At 52.0% G+C, this 17,535-nt stretch overlaps 1 protein-coding gene, 1 non-coding gene and 1 pseudogene across 8 annotated transcripts in view; 2 read left to right on the top strand and 1 right to left on the bottom strand.

Annotated features, from left to right (window-relative positions):
* RBFOX3 (RNA binding fox-1 homolog 3) overlaps window positions 1–17,535 on the bottom strand; it is a 433,842-nt gene that overhangs the window by 360,823 nt on the left and 55,484 nt on the right. The window lies entirely within an intron of this gene.
* On the top strand, window positions 12,182–12,259 carry LOC138415565 (small nucleolar RNA U2-19). Its single transcript, XR_011247316.1, has one exon. It is a non-coding gene; the product is annotated as a small nucleolar RNA U2-19 (small nucleolar RNA).
* Window positions 12,419–12,493, top strand: LOC138415562 (small nucleolar RNA U2-30; annotated as a pseudogene).

The following is a 17,535-nucleotide window of genomic DNA, read 5'->3' as shown; positions in this document are numbered from 1 at the left end:
ACAGAAGGGCGCCCAGTTCTCCCATCGTTGACCTACGTTTGCCATTGTCAGGAATCTGTTTTATATGGCTCAGCTTTAGTTTGGCATTATTTCAATAGGTTCTTCTCAGTTCAGTTCAGTCCCTCAGTCATGTCCGACTATTTGCAACCCCATGGACTGCAGCACGCCAGGCCTCCCTGTCCATCACCAACTCCCAGAGTTTACCCAAACTCATGTCCATTGAGTCGGTGATGCCATCCAACCATCTCATCTTCTATTAATATGTAAATATATAATCAGCAAACTTGTCATTCTTGAAGATAGCACCTTAACAGATTGTCTAAATACTTCCCCTTTTTTAGTGCAGATATAAGTATCCTTGTGCAAGGAAGATGGGGTATTTTAGCAATTTCTGTGCTCCATGTCTCCTGAAATGGGATTATAGGATCAATGAGTATTATCCATTTTATAATCCATTGCTGCTGCTAAGTCACTTCAGTCATGTCCGACTCTATGCGACCCCATAGACAGCAGCCCACCAGGCTCCCCCATCCCTGGGATTCTCCAGGTAAGAACACTGGAGTGGGTTACCATTTCCTTTTCCAATGCATGAAAGTGAAAAGTGAAAGTGAAGTTGCTCAGTCATGTCTGACTCTTCATGACCCCATGGACTGCAGCCTACCAGGCTCTTCCATCCATGGGATTTTCCAGGCAAGAATACTGGAGTAGGGTGCCATCATTACGTACTGGCAAAACCCACTGTCTAAAGGATGCCTTGAGCAATGAGTGTTTGTATACAGTCCTATTGGGACTCAAAATTTATATATTCTCAATTTACTTTTTTACTAATATAAACAGGTGAATTATTTCAGGTCATTAAAAATCCTATATAGTTTAACCTTTAATTGTATAGCCTGACAAATTCCCATTGAGGATGAAATAGACATGCAAGTCTCTTAGTGAAGTTATTGCTCCAGGATCTGGGAAGGGAGCCCACCTATTACGCCCAGCACTGTGGGGCAGCCAATCTCAGTTACGGCGTGGGGCGGGGAAGGAGGTAGGAATTAACTAAGGCCATGATAGAGGGTTGCACCCAGGTTGTTGTTGTTCAGTTGCTCAGTCACGTTTGACTCTTTGCAACCCCACGGACTGTAGCATGCCAGGCTTCCCTGTCCTTCACCATCTCCTAGAGCTTGCTCAAACTCATGACCATTGAGTCGAAGAAATGCTCCTAAAAAGTGTGTATGCCTCCAAGCCTGGAAAATCGTGTTTGGGAGGCACTGGGCACCCCAGAAGACTCAATCTCTGACGCCTGTTCTGAAAACTGCTCTGGCTACGGAAGCCTTTTGTAGTGAAGTCTCATTGAAGGCATCACCATGCCTCAAGTCCAAGGGTCTAAAGAGTCTCTTTCTCCTTAAAAGCACTCCTCAGTAGCTATAGTCCCTAGCTCCATCTTGAGACACAGAAACTCTCCTGCTGACACCAGGGCCAGGAGCTCCATGGGGCCACCCCCACTCTGTGGATTGAAAGTACCACATGTTGACACTAACCCCCAGTGGGATGCTACCTGGAGGTAGGCCTTTGGAAGTGGGGGTGAGTCAGCCATGAGGGTGGACCTTCATCATGAGGTTAGTGCCCTTGGAAGAAAAGACCCAAGAGACAATCTCTCTCTGCCTCATGAGGACATGGTGATTCACCCACTGCCAAAGAGTCCACCAGACACAGAAACTGTGATCTGATCTCAGGATTCCCAGAACTGCGGGACTGAATGTGCACAGAGGCGCCTGGCGGACTACAGTCCCTAGGGTTGCAGAGGCAGACTCGACTTAGCACGCATGCATAACCCCATTTACAGGGGCTCCACCCTGATTACCTAATCACATCCCAAACGCTCTCACCTCCTAATAGCATCACATCAGAGATTCTTTTAAACATGTGAATGTTGGGTGATTGGAAACATTCAGTCCACAGCATATGGTAAAAAGACCAAAGTTCTAGTCAGTGAGTTTCCTTCTTTCAAGTTCAGTGTCCCCGTGAGCTGATGATCAAAGAACAGATCAAGGAATCCATTGGTTCATTAGACAGGAGTTGCTAAGCCCAAGCCCTGGGCATCAGGCAAATGCCCAGATGCCAGGAGTACGACCAGCGGTGGGACAGCTGTCTGTCCAATGGGAGAGTGGAAGACCAGCAAACACACAAATTAAATGCAATTCGATGAAATGCAAAACTAATCAAAGTCAAACCTTTCCAACTGGCCAATATCGGGATGTCCAGCATCCTGGTACCTTACCTCCCACGATCTCTGTTTCCTGAATCTCACCTCCCCTTCCTGCCCTCAGTGCCATCAAAATGAGTTGCCAGACACCCTAAAAGGTCCTACATTTTCACCTCCTAGGGGGATTAGGCTTTCTTCTGGGAGACAAAAGGCCAGAATTTCAGTCCTACACTTGTGACCACCTCTTTGCTGTTCCCTTCTGGACCTCAGTTTCCCCACTGTTAAAACCAGAGTTGGGTTAAATGATCCCCAGAACCTTCTTTTGTGATGGGAAACTTCCACTCTCCCTAAAGGGAGTGGAAACAGGATTCTGGAGAGTTCTAGAATAGTGAAATCATTCCATTCCCCATTTGGATAAGAAATGAGTTTGTCAAAAGAGTACTGCCAAGAGTGAGGTGCAGGCAGGTTTACCAACACGCGGCAGACAAACCGCAGGTTAGAGCTGGTTTCCTGGAACCAATATTTACAAACAGTACCAGCATTAACGTGGGCAAGCGGCTTCTATGTGCCTAACACAGCCTCTCCCCCACCCGCCCTGCTTGGTAGAGGCAGCTGAGCTCTGCTCCAGCCTTTCAGCGGTTTTAAGAGGAAAAGCAACAGCAAGACAATGGCTTCTCTCTCCTGCCCAGCACGTCCACCCTGGGGGTCCGTTGCAAAGCAGTGTTTGTGAGTAGTCAGTCCCCCTCCCCAGGACGTCAGCTTCAAGTGGTGAAAGCTGCTCCCTGCCAACGATGTGTGGAATGCTGGGTCCCAAACTGCTGCCTCGGGCAGGGCACCGAGTCTGGACTAAGCACAGGGCATTGCATCTGGAAGCAAACGCCTTGGCTGGAGAAGCAATTGTAAAAGCAGCCCTGCCCCGCCTCATGCCTTGAGAAGCAGAGAAGTCACCCCTCTTACAGACTCTCCCCAGGCACCACATGCTCAGGACCTGCACAGTCACATAATTCAAAAACAAGGATTCCAGCGTATAATTCACCATCAGACAAGTGCCCACCATGGTGCTTAATGAAATGTTGTCTTCATAGCTTTCACATGGAAAGGGACCTCTGGCACCTCCCAACCTTGCCAGGTGCCCCTATAAGTCAGGGTTTCTCAACCTCAGCACCACTGATAGGCGGGGCCATCCTGGGCATGGTGTGGTGTTGGGCAGTGTCAGTGGTCTACACCCTCTAGATGCCAGAGCACTGCCATTGTCACCCCAGCTGTGACCATCAAAGATGTCTCCAGACAATGCCAAATGTCCCTGGGTGTAAAACCTCCCCTGGTTGACAAGGCTGCTTGCTGTAAATAAAGGGCCACAGGTATGTCAGGCGATGAGAATCTCTAATGCACTCCAGACCAGATGAGCCAGACGGCAAAGACCTCCACATCACCTGGCAGTCCCCCCTGCTGAGATTACTTGGATTCACCAATGTTTCCCAACAAGGGAGAAAGCCCACAATCCTCATTTCCAAGAAAATAAGTCCTGTTCTTTCCATAGGGGCTGTGCCCTGGCAATTTCGGTTTCATTTCTCCCCACAGAGCTTTCTCTTACCCCCATTCCATCTCCAGTGGGGGAGGACTCTCTGCATCTCTGAAGCACCCCCTAATCAAGTACATGTAAATCAAACTGAAGTTCTCACGCTTACCGGGATCTCAGCGTCTTAAAGGCACTTGACTGGAATTCCTTGGGAAGTATATCGTAATACCACTCATTACCATCTATTTTTCTAAGCTTGGAGTTTTGTAATGGAAATCTCTTTTCTTGTCTGAGTATATGTCCTGTGTATAAATTTCAAATCAAAAGGCATGGAAACTCATTTTTATTTAGAATTTTGACCAATCTCTTGAGATAACAACTGGCAAGATGCTGTGGATGTCACCCACCCAGTATGGAAACCACTAACACCCAGCCTGGTAGGAAAGCATAGGGAAGGCAGCTGGATTCACCAGGACAGGCCTACTGCCGTACATGGGGCTTCACATCACAACACCCCTCACAGTCAGCCTCAGCTCCCATGCAGGGCCCAGGGCCCCACAGTCACCCTTCTCTCAGCCACAACCCAGAGACAAGAGCCAGGAAAGAATGTTGCCCCCCAGTACTCACCCCCTCACCGGGAAGTGACAGGCATCACTTCTACTCACAGTCCATGAGGGAAAGCTAGTCGCATGACTCCCAGGAATGTGAGGCCTGGGGAGTGGAGCCCTGGGTGGTCTCCTTCCAGCAACAGCTCCATTCCACAAGGGGAGCATAGCCCCACAGTGACCAACCAGCTGCCTTAGTCAGCAGGCCAGTGGACAGCACTCACATGGCTCATGAGGAAGACGGCTATGCCACTGAGCCAAGTGCCTTCCCTCCCAAAGCAGAGGTGACTCCTACAGTCATCCATACATTTTGTCATGGTATTAAGCCCCAGGGAGTTAGGTGGGGTCCTACTCCCTCATCAACAGGCACTAACAGAGAGTGATGGCAGGACAGCAGTCCACATGCCCAGCCAGGGAGCAGCCCCCATCCCACTGCTGAAACAGGTCACAAATTAGGAAGTGTCTGATCAGCAGAGTGTTCAGAAGAGGACCCTGGAATTGACAAATCAAAGGGAGGTGGGAGGTGGAAGTAGTTCTGTTCTGGCCAAACCACGTCCCAGTGGCTGGACGAGAAACACACACGGCTCTCAGTTCTGTTACCCCGGTACACACAATTAAAGGGTCAGAGCACAGCTGAACCAGGGCTGTCTTGTTCTCTGCAGAGGGCCCTGTGCAGACAGTGACCCACCTCCCGTCTTCCAGTGACACCTGTGTTGGTGAGCGAAACAGGCACGTGAGAAAGGTTGGGACAAAACCACCAAGTGATACCAGCCCAGCCCCTCCTGCTCTTAGCATCAGTCAGCGAGGCTGAGGGCTGCGAGGACCTGGGACACAGAAGCATCTCACAGGTGGCAGACCCTCAGGACTCCCCCTGCCACCACCATCGGCCAATCCCAAGATCAGGTATCACCATCCTGAGCCCACCCTCTCATCTCATCTCTCCTGGCAGGATCACCACTCTCTGCATTCCTCACTCTTGTCTCTTTCTGTGTGAAGGACTAGCTCTCTGCACCAGGGGACCCCAAGAACGCACACAAACTTCTGTCTGCCAGAATCATCCAGCCAGCTTGCTGGTAACTAGGCTCTTCTTTTTCTTGTCTTTTTTTTTTTTTTAACCAATTGCCCTTCTGGGAGAGAGAAGAAAAGCCAGATCTTTCGGAAATACCATCCTGCCATTGCATGTATAAAATCCATCAGCTCTGAAACCACAACGCTGGAAAAGGAGCTGGAGGGAGGGCGGCCCCACAGCTGCGCCGGGAGTTCTGTGCTGGGCACTGGTTTTGCTTGTTATCCTCTCCCCGCCTGCCTCCCTCGCCCTCTCCCTCCTAGCTGGTCTCTCTCACATCTATTTTTGTGGTTGATCAGTGTGCCTCTGTTTCCCAACCGAGGGCTTACGTATGTGTATTTCTATACATTATTCCCTCCATAGAGGCTTCTGAGCCATGCAAATGGCACCTTATGCAAATCAAAGACTCCTCCATCTGTTTCCGATATTCCCTACTTCCCCTTAATAACCTGTTTTAGGGGATGCGGTACATGCAGCAGATGATACAACTTTATTTTTGTAAACCCAGTTGGTCCTGGAGTGCTGGCAGCCACAATAATAGAAGAGTGAGCCTGTTAGTGCCTCTCAGTGAGTCTGCCGTCAGGCAGCACCTCATTAAAGCTAGCCGGGAGGGGCTCCAAGAAGAAAGGGAAGGGGCACGGTGGGGTCCCAGCAGAGTAGCACACGGACTCCTGGCCTCTCCCTCTTTCTATTTGGTCCGTGTTTGCTGTGGGTCGAATCGTGTCCCTCCCCGCCCACCCACCAAAAGAAATGTTGAAATCCAAACCCCTGGTTCCTCTCTCAATGCAACCTTATTGAAAACAGGGTCTTTATCGATAGAATGAGATATAAGTTAAGATGAGGTCGCAGTGGAGTAGAGCGTGTAATCCAATATCGTGGGTGTCCTTACAAGAAGAGAGGACAGAGACAGGGAGACGGGCATGTCACAACAGAGGCAGAGACTGGAGTGATGCAGTTACAAGCTGAGAAACATCGAGGGCTATCGGCAGCCACCAGAAGCTGGGAGAGGCCAGGAAAGACTCTCCCCTAAAGGTTTCAGGGAAGCGGGTTCCTGCCGACACCTCCATATCACAGCCCTTCCAAGTGCCTCTCCTTCCCACCTGAGACTTCCCGGGTGTTGCTGTAGCTGAGGCAATGCTTATTTTCCTGGCCCACTGTGCCCCCAAAGCCCTGCTCAAAAACTCTCTGGCAGGATGAAGGCAGGAGGGCTAAGTAACTGCCCCCAGGTAACAGTGAGCAGGTGCAAATGGGGCAGGAAGACATCACTCAGAGTCAATTCCAAATTGTTTCTTTTTAGACCTCTTTTAGTGCCCAAAGGATACTCCTGACATCAAAAACTCACTTTTATCCCAATGAAGGGTACCTAGGATTCTATGCACTGATTTTTCAATTTCCTGCAAGTTATTTCCAAAGACAAGTTAGGAGGGAAAAGATTATTTTATTTGACAAGATGCTACAAAGTCCAACAAAGGTTTGGGTCCCACCCCACATAGATCACCTGGCTTACAGGTGAATTTGAGACCTTACTGTCAGGAAGCAAAGTCTAGACTTCCAGTAAGAGGTGAAGAGAGGCATTCAGGGAAACAAGGTATCACTTAGAACCTGCATTTTTCAAACACCCAAGGAACCAGCTCTATGGCTCCCAGGAGGGAGGCAACTGGGGACCAGGAGTGTCTAGAGGAATTCAGACAAAGAAGGGAGGGAGCTACAGACTGGTTGGGGCAGCTGGCCACCAGCAAGGTGCCCAATACAGGAGCTGGCCAGTTCTAAAGTGCAGAGGGGAGTGCCTATGAAAGTGGGGAGGGGGTCATGGGGAAGCTGGCCGCAGACCCAGGTAGCAGACTCAAGTCTGTGCAAGAAGAGGGACCTTCTAAAGGAGACAATGGGCTAGACCTCCACACATGTCATGGGAGGTGATGCTGGAGAACGTTAGGGGTGTTACCAGTCAAGGAAGCTCAGACTGAGCATGAAGGCATGAGGGAGAAAAGGAAGAAGAGCCTTTTGTCCCCCAAAGGGAAAAAGATGGACCTGAAGTCTTCCAGGAGTCCCTGGACGCTCTACAACAGGTCAGCAAACCAAGGCCAGGGGACAAACACAGCTTTCCCCCTGTTCTGTAAACAAAGCTATGGGAACATAGCCACATTCATTCATATACATATTATCTAAGGTGGCTTTCACACTGATGGCCAAGCTAAGCTGTTGTGACAGAGACCTCCTGGCCGTAAAATACTAACTCCCTGGCCATTGACAGAGCTAGTTTACAGAGCCCTGCTCCAGAACATTTCAGCCCTACAGGAGCTGGCTTGGACGTACACAAAGCATGGATGGGGGGATCTCTAAAGGGATGCAAAGACAAGGAGTGCACCCCCCATGGAGAGGAGGACATGCCCACAGTGTCTTCCTCTTACCCACCTTCGGGAGGAAAACCTCAGGTCTGGCAAAGTGAGTGTAAGCTCCATGAACTCTGGAATGAACTCTGGAGAGGCCAAGCTAGGGTGAGCGCCCTGCACCGGCACCTGGATGTGAAGCTATGTTTCAGAGAAGGGAACGTGCTGGAAAGTTGTTCATAAGCGTTTCTGATGTGATTCAGGACAGGAAGCCCAAACTAAGAGAATTTCAGAGTAAAGATAAAAACCCACGGGGACAGAATATTTTTAAGACAAACATCAAGCCTAGGGACAAACTTTCAGCTACAATTGATGGTCCAGCAGGTTCAAAAGGGTGATGATGGTCCACACTCAGCCAGGGGGCCCTGCTTCAACGGCTTTCTTAGCACTAGATTTGGATAGCCCCATCCACTGCTGAGGTCCATTCTCTGAAGCCCACATCATTCTCCTGCCCACACATGCTCCACCACCCCCACCCTCTGCACTCCACCCATCGTCTGCGAGGGTCCAGGTGCCCCAGGCCTCTGGCCCTCCTTCCTCTGGTCATGCATACCTAGGAGGCCAGCAGCCCTTCCTGCCATGGAGAGTTGCAATGAGACTTTGGGATGGTTGGCCGGGGGTGGGGGGTGGGGTGACTTACTCAAAATGCCATGTTCCTCACCCTCTCTCATCACGCTCAGCGCTCTGGCAAGTGTTTACTCGCCAGCATTCACCCACCCAACACAGTGCACGTGTCCAGCTCCCCTCGAGTGTATGAGATGCATATGGGCCAGAACCATGCCCTCTCCATCTTCATGCCTCAGCCCATGCCCAGCAATTACTCACCTGGAGCTCAGTTGACAGTATTTTATTTTGAGGTTGTGGTGAAATCCATCCATGAAGTTCAACATTAAGAGGAAAGCCAGCCCCGAGAGCCAGACCAGGAGAAACCAGGGTGGGTAGTGGGCTCTCCCCAGTTCCTTTAATTCACTCCATCCTTGGGTGCTGCCCTGTCTCAGCCCTGGGGCTTCAGAGACAGTGAGCCTCCCCCAGGGCTGAGGGAGCCCTGATAAAGCTCCTGTGGGTCCTCATTACAGAACCGTAAGGCGTGTGTAGAGTGCTGAGGGTGCACAGATGGTGGGCCTCTGGGAGTTCAGGGGTGGGGGGACAGCTCCTCCAAGGCCACAAGCATCTTAAGAGGGTCTGTTCTCAGCAGTGGACTCTAAGCAGCTTGAGGTTTGGTGGTGGATGTAGGGGGTGGCATTCTGGTGCCTGCTTGTGCCGCCTCAAGCTCTCCTGGGGCGTCGCCCCTGCAGGGCTCCACCGGGCCGAGGACTTGGCCGGTTCTGGTGGTGAGGAAAACAGAACAGCAGGCTCCCGGCTGGGAGGTGCGGCACAGGAAACATCAGTGTCGTTGCTGAGTGCCCAGATCAGTCCCCACACAGACGGTGCCTGCGTCAGGGGAGGGGCGCTCCGGCTGCAAGCCCACCCTTCCCTGGCCTCTGACCGCTACCCACCCAGGAGGCCCAGGTGGGGTGAGGAGGCCGCAGGGCGAGGGTAAGGGCGGCACAGGCCAGCAGGTGGGGCCCGCAAAGCTGGCAGCTGCCACGCTGCTCCAGCTTTAGCATCCTCGTCATCTAAGGCAGCTTCACTTTTAAGCAACCAGTGAAGGACAAGCACCCTGTAAATTTAGAACGCGTGATGGCTGGTAGCGTTTGGTATTCATCTTAGCACACAAGTGGGGGGAGGAGACTGGCCGCACCATCGCATCTCAGCCCACAGAGAGGCTTGCAGAAGGGAACCGTCTTCCCCAGAAGGAAAAAGGTAGCAGACCCTCTGAGGTCGGGTCCCAGTCTCCACCTCAAGGGCTGCCCTCTTCATCACTATCCCCACCAGGGCACCTCGGCCCCCACCTCTGGGCCCCCCTTCCTGTTCTCACATTTGGCTAAAAATAAAACCTCTGTTGGCAGCAAATACACCCAGTTTCCCCAGAACATAAGCTTCCTGGGAATCTAGAAAAGGGAACAGCTCTACCTCTCATGGAGCCCAGATGGATTCCTGAAAATTTGTGTCAAACCAATTTTTGTAAATCCAATCATATTCGCAGTGATTCACCTCCATCTCTGAAACACTTCCCTCCTGACCAGCTGCTCACCTGACCAGCTTCCTCCATGCGCACAAACATGCTCACCAGCAATGGGCTTGAACAAACACCAATTCAAGAGGGGGCTGCGGCCAGAGAGGGGCTTCGTGTGACCTGAACACTCATGGCCAGATTTTGCTGTGTCAGGGCTCAGGTTTCCAGGAAGCAGAGCAGATGGCCCAGTGCCCTCCTCGGCATTTCTTTAGCCCTCATCTGATTCCTTTTAGGGAGTTCTCACTAGAACCACCGTGACACCTCTCACCTGTTTCTCCAGGACATCCCAAAGTGGTCTTCTGCATGATAGATCTGTGTGAGAACTGCGCAGGAGTGGGGGAAGCGGGGGAGAGGTAGGCCCAGGTTCCCTACTGTAATGTCCCCCATGAGCTGGCCCTAAAGGCAGAGTGGGGTGGCCTGCAGCAACGCCAGGCTGGACCGTTCAGAGCCCTTGGGCAGCATGGGTGGGTGAGGCAGGGGCCAGCATGGGCAGATCTGCCGTGCAGGAGGGCACCTCTCACTGCAGGACAGAAGCATCAAGGCTGCAGGCGTGGAAGCCGACAATGGTTGCTGGTGCCGGAGGAAATGGAGACAGGTGGACAGATCCAAGGTCCAAGGCCAGTGGACTGGGCAGCGGACGATATTTAGGAGGTCAGAGGAGAGGAAGATGACCTGGCCAGCGAGGGAGGCCCATGCCTTCAGAGTAGGGAGCCTCCCCTTGCTCCTGCTGCTGCTCCCCAGGACAGAGCAGCCAGGAGTAATCCTGGGGCTCTGGCCTCTGCCTCGACGACGCTGGAGAGCTTGGTTGCTGCCCTGTCCAGGGGTGGCTACTGTAACCTGCGCGCTAGACTCCCAGGGCACAAGCAAGGCCACAGGGACCAGTCCCTGCTCCGTGACTCTCTTCTGTCACGCGACTTTGAAAACGTATGTGCATGTATGTTAAAGAATGAATGACTCCTGTTGAAATAGCCCTCATCAACCTGGACCTGAATGTCCACTGACATGTAGGAGCTTCCCCAGTGAACTTCACCAGTTTATACCAAGGTGGGTGTGTCCCCAGGTGGACTATGCCTTCCTCAAAGGTGAGAAAGAGGAGGCGTATATGCTCAGTACCCGCCCTGTTTCAAGCCCCACCCGAGGTCCTTGAACCTCGTATTTCATTCACAGCATCATCCTCATTTTGTAGGTTAAGGAGGCTGAGGCTCAGAGAGTCAATGAAGAGCTAGTTGGTGGGGTAGTTGGCCTTTGGCCTTCTCTACCATGCAGGCTCTGTCCTTTGCTTTTCTCGTAGGACCACCCTGGGGATGGGACAGGCTGAACTGTCCATCTTCCTCAGCTGCAGTGGGTGCTGGGAGCCAAGCCGTCCTCCAGCACTGGGGGTGGGAGGTGCGGGGGCCGGGGGGGGGGGTGTACTGTTCAAGCCTCAGAAATCTTCCTGAGGCCATGCCCCAGACACACCCCTGGACTTAACCAGCTGTGCCACCAGCACAACCATTGGCTGGCATGGGTACACCAGAGGCCCATCAAGGAGGACAGTGACAAACCCACCTGTCAGGGAGGGGTCGCCAAGTCACTTCAGTACTGGGGAAAACCAGTGTCAGCTTTGCCCAGCCCAGAGTCCCAGGAGTGCTGGGAGGGAAGTTTTTGGTGGGCAACCCCAGGCTGAGCATGGGAGCTGTCCAGCACAGGAGGAGCAACCTGGGCCCCTTGTGGTCAGAGAATCTGAACGGCCTTTGGCATGATCTGTGATCTTGTCCTTATTATAAAAGGAATATATATTCACTGTAGAAAATTTAGAAACTACACTTATGCAAAAAGAAGAAAATTTAAAATAACCCACAATCCCACTACCCCAAAATAACTCCTGTTAACATTTTGAGCATAATACCCTCCCAGACTTTCCTATGCATAGAATATATATTTTTGGTACTAAGTGGGATCATACTGTACATTCCATTTTATAACTTTTTTTTCACTTAACTATGTCTCATACTAAATCACTAAGTATTCTTCCACAACATCATTTTTTAATGACTGAATTAGCCAAAGAATACTAAAAGGATGGCTGAAGACAGGAAAGGAAAATTTTATAATACAGAACACTACAAGTAAGCATTAAACAGGAAAATGCCCTTTGTCAACAAATCAGCTCTCTGATTACAGAAAAATATTATCTTTTTAAGTTTTTTCCTCTGTAGTCCAAAATCTACAATATTTTAAAAAACCAAACTTAATTAAAAGACATGACCCTCAAAAGAGAGCCCCCTTCTCTGAGACCTTCTCTTACTGAAATGGATCAGTGAGGAAAACAGCCAGATCTGCGCATCCAAAGGTCTTCCAGGCTACCTAGGCATGTCTCTATAGTTCTGAGCAGCCAAAGAATAGACTAATTTAAAACAATAAGGGGTTATGTCCAGAGTTGTGTGTGTAGGTCTGTGTGTGTATAAAGGCAACAGTGGGTATCTGAGAATTTGTTGTTGGATAAATGATATTGGGGTGTGGATGTACATGTAGGAAAGGTAATCAATTCTGAGCAACAGTGAAAAGGTTTTACTACTGACCTTTATAACTAATATGTGAATGTTTCTACCCTTGATCTGAGCTCAAGGGGCAGGAGGCTCCCCTTGGCTAGTGGTATCTTCAGATATAAACAATATCATTGTTCTGAAGGACTGTCTTGACTTCCTCTCACAGCAGGTATCATGGACTGAATGCTTGCGTCTCCTCAAAATTCACATGCTGAAGCCCTCGTGCACGTGTGCTGTGTCGCTTCAGTCACGTCCAACTGTTTGCGGCCCCATGGACTCTAACCGTCCAGACTCCTCTGTCCATGGGGTTCTCCAGGCAAGAATACTGGAGTGGGATGCCATGCCCTCCTCCAGAAGATCCTCACGACTCAGGGAGGTTGAACCGTCTCCTGCGGCTCCTGTGACTCCTGCTCTGCAGGCGGAATCTTTACCACTGAGCCAGCGGGGAAGCCCACTGAAGCCCTAACCCTCAATGGAGCAGTATTTGGAGGTAGAAGGTGATCAGTGTTAGATGAAGCCTGAGGATTGGGCCTTTGTGATGGGATTAGTACCCTAATAGGAAGAGACACCAGAGCCCTCTCCCCACCATGTGAGGTCATCAAGAAAGCAGCAGTCTGCAAGCCAGAAGAGGGCCCTCACTAGAACCTGACCACACCACATCTTGATCGCAGACTTTGAGCCTCTAGAATTGGGAGAATTAAACGCCTGCTGCTCAAGCCACCCTGTTTGCACTATTCTGTCATGGCGGCAGAAGCAAGCTAAGACCTCAGGTAAGACGTGTCTAGAGTAGTTCGGGGACAGTAAGATTGCAGTCATCTGGACTTTGTCAAGCCATTCCCCAAGAGGAGACCCAGAGGGGCCGCATATGGAGGCGGGAGGAGTGAGGAACCTGAATCCCTCCTGAGTCCAAGGAGGGACTCATAGGACTCGCAGCTTCTCTGCCAGGAAGGAGGCATGTTCCTCAAATGGGACATGAGAGCTTCGGCTGGGGTCTGCTGTTTCACAGTGACAGTAGATGAAGTGCAAAGAGCCTGGGGATGGCCCCCCAGGGCTCCTCTTGGATGAGGCACAGGCAGAGCCCCTGGGGTCCCTCCCACTGTGGTCTCACCGGGAGCCCCACGGAAGAGAGGTAAATGAATGGAGAACACGAGGGAGCTCATGGGGGTCAGAGCTGAGGCCAACTCCAAGAAGAGCAAAGGGGGCTTCCCCAGGGTCAGGAGAAATCCTGGGGCCAAACACACAGGGTTCCCCTTCGAGGACCAGGGATTGGAGCCTTGAGAGCAGCTCCACACAGACTCAGGCTCTCACCAGAGCAGGATGAGCGGGGTGCTGGAGGGGCTGAGAATCCTTTCCCTTCCCCACTCAGGTCTGGCCTCAGGATCCACCAGCAGCTCTTCCTACCACTAGTCCCCGCAGCTTGGTTGAAAACCCGAGGAGGAGATCAGCCTGGGGCAGAACCAAGGGTGACTGGCGGTAAGCTGTGCCAGCCTCAGAGCCACTGCGACCCAACAGCAGTGTCCTTGGGAGCACAGATCCGTGCTTGCAAAGCATCATGGACGCCAAGCAACTGCGGCTTCTGGTTTATCGCTTATCTTCCCTGTGCACTTTAGGGAAGCTCCTTTAGGGAAACACCAACCTGCCACAGATGAAATAAAGGTGGAGGATCTCTGCCCAGGTGGGAGCCACTTTAACAAGTGTCCCAGAGGCTGAGCCCAGGGAGAACAAGGCTCAGCGACTCAGGGTTCTGGTGACCCTGGGAGACACAGATTCCAGGTCCCACGTGTAGGCCTCCTGTTGCCTAGCGTGATCCCACACCCTGGGATCCACTTCCCGGACAGGAAGTCCAGGCTAGGGCTGGTGCAGAGCTGGGTGATTCAGCACCTCCCTCTGTCACCAGGACACAGATCCTTGTCCCCTGCCCACCCTGCACCTCCCGTCAGGCTGGGAGCAGGATGTCTGCAGTAACAACATCCCGAAGCCCCTCTTAGAAGCCAAGAACCGTTCACAGAAGCTGACTCTCCATGCTGGAAGATGTCTTGTCTCATCAGCCAGAACCAGTCACCGCTAAGAGCACAGGGCCTCCCGTGGACTGAGTGCTCAGTCTTGAGGTCAAGGTAGCCTCCCTCTCCCTGCACCAAGCCCAGGTCAGTAAGAAGAGAGAGGGCCTGGACGCCTCTAGGAGCCATCGGCCTATGGGGCCATCTCCCCAGCAAGGCTCTTCCCTGCCTGCCCTCTGAGACATCACCATGAGACGCTGCATTCACTCTCACTAGACCTTCACCCTCTCCATCACCACCCAGAACACTCACCCCAACGTTCAGATCAACAGGTGATCTGGAGGGTAGAAAGTGGCCCCGCTGCCTCTCTGAGGTGCCTGGGCTCACAGGTCAGCTGCATGCCCACAGAACCTGGCCAGGCCACATGCTGGGAGGGCATAAAGCAAGACAGGATGGCCTGCTCCCAAAGACAAAGTTGCCTGGGTGAGGATGACCATGCTAACACAGGAATGGCCTGTGCTGGGGCCCAAGGAGGACTGCAGGGTCCACGTTTGTGGGGCCACTGGCTGAGCAGGGCTGGAAGAGTCCACACTGACAGAGAGTCTGCCAGGCAGTGGGAGGGTCCCCTCTTCTTCTAGGAGCAGATGAGCCCTCAATCAGAAGCCAGCCTCTGGAGAAGGGCTGGTCTCCCCTCTGCAGGCCACTCGAAGACCCCAGCCCCCTCTGCCCGTGAACAGCAGCCACCGCTTCCAGTGGCTCCCTCCACAGCTTCTTACACAGCCAGACACCCTCTCTCCTCGCCCTTCTCTCTTCCATTCACAACTAGAATTAAGTGACTTCGCAGAGGGGTGGGGATGAAAAAGTGCCATCTCCTTGACCCGACAGTTTGGCTCCAGAACCCCCATTATACTAATCATCACCAAACTAACACCTTTGTCTTGGGCCACATAGTCCTGGCAACACCGGTAAAACACATGTGCCTTCCAGCAAAACACACCATCACACCCTATAAGTCTGCCAGCTGAGGGGCCTGCTTAAGTGTAGCTCAGTAAACACGTCCTTGTGGCCACATCAGTTCTGTCAAAGGCACTCCATCGTGCCGATGGACAGGTGGACAAACCACATTTCCCCTGACTCTTGGGCTGCTGGCCACTGGCTTCTTTCCATTGAATGAGGCCCCAAAGGCTCTGCGAGGAGCCAGCCCATGGGCTCCTCAGGCCACACCCAGTGCAGCATTTTGAACAGAGTCCCCTCTTACCTTCTCCATCTTCTAAGAGACCCAGAAGTTGGGACACTGACCTGCTTGGCTGGTGTATTTGTCTCCAGGGGCTACTGTAACAAACTACCACAAACTGAGCAGCTTAAAACAACGCAGTTTCATTCTTGAACAGCTCTGGAGGCCAAAAGCCTGACACTAAGGTGTCGGCAGCACTGTGCACTCTGGAAAGGCTTTCATCACATCACTTCAATCCCTGCCTCTGCCCTTACGTGACCGTCTGTCTCTCTATGTCCTCTTCTCTTCATATAAGGACACCGGTCCCTGGATTTAGGGCCCACCCCACCCCAGTAAGACCTCACTCTAACTTGGTTAAAGCTGCAAAGACCCTATTGCTAAATAAGATCTCATTCACAGGTCCTCGGAGTTAGGATTTGGACGTAGGGGGCACAAAATAACTCATAGCGTAGGTCTCTCCTGGAAGGTCAAGGGTGGATGGGCACACAGTGCCAGGCCTGTCTCCCGACCTCCATAGCCTGCATGCCAGCCAGCCTCTGCTCCAGTGCCCCAGGGTGGAGTCCTGAGAGCCTCCTGAGTCCTGCTGATGTTCACATCCCTCAGAACCAAACTCTGTCTCCCTAGAGCTTGCACCCACACATCCTTTTTCTGCCTTTGAACACAAAGGGACAAACCTACTTCATCCTCCACATGACAGGCCTTTGAATAATTAGAGCATGGCAGCAGGCCCACCTCCACCCACCCTGCCTCTCCAAGGCTCCTGGCGGCTTCAAGGGCCCACCTGCCATGTGTGTGCCCCGCCCCCACGCCCCAGCTAAGTGAGCCCCACTGGCCACCATCTTTTCCTAAAACAAGATACAGAACTGGCCACAAACGTCCCAGGGAGATGCTCCTCCCCAAACACGAACAGGGTGCCGCAGGCACGAAGCTGGGGGTGCTAGAGAGGGAAGGTGCAGGGACTCGAGGCCCTGGCTGAGGAGGTGGGGTGGGCACCGTGACAGCCCCTCACCCTAGGTTGGGCTCTGGAGCTGTGATTCACCTATTCTGCAAACACAAGCCCCCTCTGTGAGAGACAGATGGAAGAAGAGCTGGCCCCAGCCAGTCTGTCAGCAAAATCTATGCCACCATATAAAGACCTCTCTCCCAGAGGCTGATAGCTCCCTGATCGCAGGTAGGGTCTGTGTATGTGCCTGGAGCTTGACAAAGTCTTGTTGAATGAATGAATGAGTTAATGGCTGCAGTGAACTGGGGAAACTGGAGGCTTCTCATCTCTCCTGCTCTACCCTGCTGCCCCTGAGGCAGCTCGCTGCAGTCACACGGTCAATGTGGCTCTTGGGGAGATTCCACGGTCAGAGCAGGACACCCTCAGTGTTGCCTCCTCCCAAGGCCCAGTTCCCTCCTCTGGAGCAGAGCTTTCTGTGTGTGCAGAGAAAGCAGGATAATAAAGGGAGGTGGGGATTTGAAAGCTATCCAGGGCTGCCCACTGTTTGGGGGGGGCAGCACCAGGGCAGTGAAGCACTAACAGAGGCTCTCAAGGCACACATGGTTCCTTTAACCCAGGAATTTCAGACAAACAAGATCAGCAGACCTTAGGCACCCGGATGGGCTTGGAAGTCTACAACTGTCATTAGACCCAGGTCACTGCCCTGAGAAGCTCAGATCTAAGGCTTCAAGATCAGGTGATGGCTTAACATAGGTCCAGAAGCAACTCCAAGACACCATATAATAGTCAAAGTCTGAGAGTGGCCAGTATGTAAAGAGTACCCCAGAACAAATTAAAAAGAAAATTCTCCCTGGACACATAGATAAAGCACATGAACAGATAGTTCACAGAAGTCAAATGCAAATAAATAATAAACAAAAAATATAATCAACCTTCCTAGAGTTGA

The sequence above is a fragment of the Ovis canadensis genome, chromosome 11 (assembly GCF_042477335.2).
Source record: "Ovis canadensis isolate MfBH-ARS-UI-01 breed Bighorn chromosome 11, ARS-UI_OviCan_v2, whole genome shotgun sequence".
Classification (NCBI taxonomy): Eukaryota; Metazoa; Chordata; class Mammalia; order Artiodactyla; family Bovidae; genus Ovis; species Ovis canadensis.
This window is presented reverse-complemented; position numbering and strand designations above follow the sequence as displayed.